This window comes from Eptatretus burgeri, unplaced genomic scaffold, assembly GCF_056783735.1.
Source record: "Eptatretus burgeri isolate ZD-2024b unplaced genomic scaffold, Ebu_testis_v1 Ebu_testis_scaffold_786, whole genome shotgun sequence".
In the NCBI taxonomy this organism is placed as follows: domain Eukaryota; kingdom Metazoa; phylum Chordata; class Myxini; order Myxiniformes; family Myxinidae; genus Eptatretus; species Eptatretus burgeri.
Genome location: NW_028222735.1, coordinates 1 through 5000, shown reverse-complemented (window position 1 = coordinate 5000; position 5000 = coordinate 1). Strand labels below are relative to the sequence as shown.

The following is a 5000-nucleotide window of genomic DNA, read 5'->3' as shown; positions in this document are numbered from 1 at the left end:
CATGATTTATGACATGAAAAAACACTCTCACATAAGCTTCCAGTTGGTTCATGAAGTACAAGATATAAAATGGGCGCAAAATATTTCAAAGGAGGGTGAAGAGACTGAGAGGGGAAAGGGGCTCGAAACAACAATGGAGGATCATGTGACTGACAGCCTCCTCCCCCCCCCCCCTCCCATCACATTTTCAACTTCCTATCCCCTTTCCTCTTCCCCAACTCCCATGATGTGGAAGTTGGTTACCTCCACGGGGCACAGGAGCACTATCCATGGGGGTATGGGATTGTAAGGCCCACCTGGGGGTGCCAGCGATGGTTACCTCCATGGGGCCCAGGAGCACTAGTCGAGGGGGGATGGCATTGTTCGGCCCACCTGGAGGTGCCAGTGATGGTTACCTCCACGGGGCACAAGGAGCACAAGCCAAAGGGGGGATGGCATTGTTCGGCCCACATGGGGGTGCCAGTGAAGGTAGCCTCAATGTGGGTACCGAAGCAGTGATCATAAGGAAGGGTGAGGATAAATTTAGGGATTGAGAGAGACAATAGGGACCGTGTAGGTTGAGAAAATGAACATGTGGGGATGTAGAGAGGTATAGAGGGTAGAGTTAAATGGGAGCGTGCGCAGTACGAGGGTGCACGAGTTTAAATGGGAGCGTGCGTAGTACGAGGGTGCACGAGTTTAAATGGGAGCGTGCGTAGTACGAGGGTGCACGAGATTCTCAACGAAATTAGTTAGGTGATGCTGTGAAGGTGAGTGGAAATGTGTTTGTGTGTGGTTGATGAATTATGAGTGTGAGCGCAGGGCAATGGCCAGTATGAGTGTGAGTAATGGATTGCATGGTGTGAAGGATTGAATGGGGGGAGTGGATCCCACCCAAGAAAACCGGGGGGGTTAGTTTAAAGTTAGGGGGATTAGGTAAATTTACATATGGATGTCGTTATGCGGTTGGTGCTGATTGTGGAAAGTTTTTATATATTTTTTTTATTTTGTGGGGTGCAGGAGATAATGGACCGGCTGGGGGTGTGGCTTGTGAGCGTTGTGTTCTGATGAAGCAGGCACCCTGGGCGCTGGGGGATCGTCGGCCAGGTGAGGCCGTAGGTATTTCCAGGGAGGCAGTAGTGTATTCGTGGACGCAGGTATCCGAGGAGAGGGGCCTGGCGTGCCAATGTAGTGTTTAGTGTAGTGTTCAATGTGACCGGGTGCCCAAGCAGCGGGACCCGGGGCGCCAAAATGCCAAGTGGGCATCGAGGGGGGGGAATGCCACTGAGGGCATCGCCCATGTTAGGGTGAGGAGCAGGCAGCTCCAGCGTCCCAGGGGTGCGAACGGTAAGTATGCAGGTGGGCAGACCTGCTAGTGGAGCCACACTACCCGGCCACGAAATTGTGCGATGGCACAGAAAGAAAATTTGGTGGGCAAGGCCCAAAATTGTAAGAGCTCCAACATGTCGGCGAAGGGAATTTGGGTCTTTAGAACCCCATAGTTTAACAAAGGCCTCTTGGCAGGGTATAACCCTGGGGAAAGTTTAAAAGTGTAACAATATTAGCGTATTTAGGATTGATGAAGACCCCTTTGCACCATCCACTGTCGGGATGATCGCTGGCTGCTGGACTTGCCCTCCTGAAGGACTTGACAATGAGACGTATCATGATGTAAATGTAAGATTGCATGTAGTTCTGCTCTTCCTTTCCATAGCACCTTGGGGGGATTGGGTGGGAATTTGGCGTTAGGGACAGTGGGATAGAGTAGAGAAGACAAGACATAGTAACGAATTGTAAGAAGAGGGGGGCTAGGGCAGTAAGAAAGGGGGCTAACAAATTGTAAGAAGGGAGGGCAACCACCAGGAGGAGGAGACCTCCACCAGGAGTCGACCGCCAGGAAGAGGAGACCGCCACCAGGAGTCGACCGCCAGGAAGAGACTGTGGAGCGGACCACCAGGAGATGGTCATATCCGATCCATAATTAATACATATATATATATTAGTTAGATGTCGGGATTCGAACCCATTGTTATATACTCTGTAATGCATTTTAAAACTCTCTCTAGTTTTAGTAGCACTGTTGGTCAGTGAGTCAGTCCACCAGATGCCCTCTGAAGGCACTGGCTGTGTTTGCTTTAGTGATAACAAACCGAGACATGTCCTTTCTCATGTAAAGCTAAACTCTATCTTGTTTTTCTCAAGCATTCCACTCCTGGGCTCTTCTTTAATTTAGAGCTAGATATGTACCTACTCTTACCATCTTTGTGAACTTAATAGGGGTTTTTGTTTGTCCTTCAAACATTCCACAGTGATAAGAAACCTGGGCAGGGGAGAGGGATTGTCTAAGACAATTGCTGGGCCCTAAGATAAGCTGTTCGATTGTTCCACCCTCCCTTGGGTGGATGGATGGGAAAACTCTTAGCTCATAGTTGAGAACACATTTGGAGATCTTGTCACAACAACTAGGGTTAAAGTATAACCAGAGATAGATTGGAATTAGAGATAGATTGTATATAAGGGAGAGTTTTTGAATGTAAGACTCAGTGTGGTTTTGGCAGCTCTCCACTGTGCTGGTTGAGCTGCTAACATCACCTCCGCTGGCGTGTGGTCCTTCAATAAAACTGCATTTTGGTGAATCCTCTTCTGCTGACTCTCTTCATGCCGGGCCGGAGAACAGAGTCTTCACAGAGACTGCCACCAGGAGCCAACCACCAGGAGGAGGAGACCGCCACCAGGAGCGGCAGTCGACCTCCTGTAATTTGGGAAGAGGTGGGCTTCTTTAAGAAGAAGTAACAAGCATCACACCAGGACTGCTTTTAGTCAATGCTTTCCCGTGTACTCATACTTACCTTCACTTTTACCACCCAGGATATTATCATGCTTGGAAATAGTATCGGAACACTGGTCCATCGTGTGTGCTCATCTAAACCTGTTGTTTTTTTTGTTTTTGTGTTTGTCATTCTTGTTATCACCACCCTCTCTGTCCTCACTCCACAATTAGGGGCAGAAATTATTTGATTCCCCAGCATACGTCATGGCTCAAGACAAGATGAAAAAGAGCAGTCTCAAAGAGTCATTCCAGATGAGACTGCAGAACACGTCCGAACACCTCACGACCCACGCCGAGGCAAATCCTCTGTTGTGGAGAGCACGCCTTCTGAATAGATGTCCTGGAGAGATAGATACCAGCATTCATGCTTTGTTACGTTATTTTGCATAAATTGGTATGTTAATTTATGTAAATTGGAATGTTAATTTATGCACATCGGTATGTTAATTTATGCACATTAATATGTTAATAAATGCAGATTAGTATGTTAATTTATGCAAATTGGTATGTTAATTTATGTAAATTGGAATGTTAATTTATGCACATCGGTATGTTAATTTATGCACATTAATATGTTAATAAATGCAGATTAGTATGTTAATTTCTGCAAATTGGTATGTTAATTTATGCACATTAGTATGTTAATTTATGCACATTGGTATGTTAATTTATCCACATAGGTATGTTAATTTATCCACATTAGTATGTTAATTTATGCACATTGGTATGTTAATTTATGCATATTAGTATGTTAATTTATGCACATTAGTATGTTAATTTATGCATATTGGTATGTTAATTTATGCATATTAGTATGTTAATTTATGCACATTAGTATGTTAATTTATGCACATCAGTGTGTTAATTTATGCACATTAGTATGTTAATCTATGCACATTAGTACGTTAATGTGTGCGCATTGTTACGCTAACTTATGCACACATTATGCGGTAAGTTGAGAGGGCAGGAGGGGCAGGAGCAACATCGATTCAATAAAATCCTTTGTTCATTCATTGAATCTTGAACTTGCTTTTCATTTGTTCAACATTTTTTTTTTGGTGTTCACAGTCAAGGCTCATGGAAGAGTTAGAATACAGAACGGATCAAGATGCAACATAACAAGAGGAACAACAGGAGAAGGTGGGGGGGGGGGATAGACGGACAAACAAGATGGATAATAAACTGGAACGGCACTCACGAAGTGCATCGTGTCACCTCGCGCGTTCATTCTGAGCAAACCATCGTCAACTGAACTCTCTACGATTATGGCCCTCTGATATTATGGCCCATATACCCGTATCATATCCATGCACCCTATTACGTCACATAGTTCCTTGGCATCGGTTATGAACTGTCATAAATGAAATTATTCACTCACATCGGATCAGAGACATGAAGTTTCAGATTTCTTTCGGATTAGGATTTCAATTCAACCAATTATGGCTGGACTCCCGCTTCTCCGATGACGTCATCATCCAGACCGAAGGACCAGCACCCCGGATTGCATCATCAAGGCCAGAAGGATCCTGGGCCACTGGAGCACCAATGGCGGCGATTCCTGCAGCATCGTCACGTCATGCGCCAAATAAATAAATCAACAACAAATCCTGCAGCGCGATGCCACCGTGCAGCACGTGTACATGGAATTGGGAGGGAATTAATTCATTAATTAATTAATTGAGGGAATTAATTGATTAATTCCATAATTTCAACAAATAATGACCGTAAAATAATTTTGTAATTAATTATGCTAACGGCATACCAAAACCACCACCGTTTCATCCGAATTTGTAACTTTTTGGAAAATTAAGGAATTCAGTGAAAAATGAATAATTAATTGATTAATCAGTAAACCAAAAATACACTTTATAGCCAAATCACTTGTTCCTCCGCCATGTCCTAATATCAGTTTCGGAGCTCAAAACGTGCCTGAGAATTATTTTATTATTTATTTTTTACCAAACGTGGTTAAAACGCTTTTCGAGATGTTCTCAGTGACACAAAATACACCAGGACACTGAGATCGTGACGTCACACAGCCACGAGACTCGACTGCCAATTCAGGCAATGTGCCTGTGACTGAAAAAACACTCGATCACACAACAGAAGGAAATATCTGACTTAGATAAAAAAAAATTTAAATACCTCTTGTTACATCGATTTACAGAGCTGAATGAAAGAACACCGAAAA

At 44.1% G+C, this 5000-nt stretch overlaps 1 protein-coding gene across 1 annotated transcript in view; it reads left to right on the top strand.

The window, feature by feature from the left end:
• The window catches only part of LOC147007075 (netrin-1-like), a 13183-nt gene extending 11753 nt beyond the window's left edge, over positions 1-1430 (top strand). The window contains 1 exon segment of the mRNA XM_085867571.1: positions 1-1430. This exon segment is cut by the window's left edge and continues 1525 nt beyond it. The gene's annotated coding sequence lies outside the window, so the exon portion shown is untranslated.
• The last annotated feature ends 3570 nt before the right edge of the window (positions 1431-5000 follow it).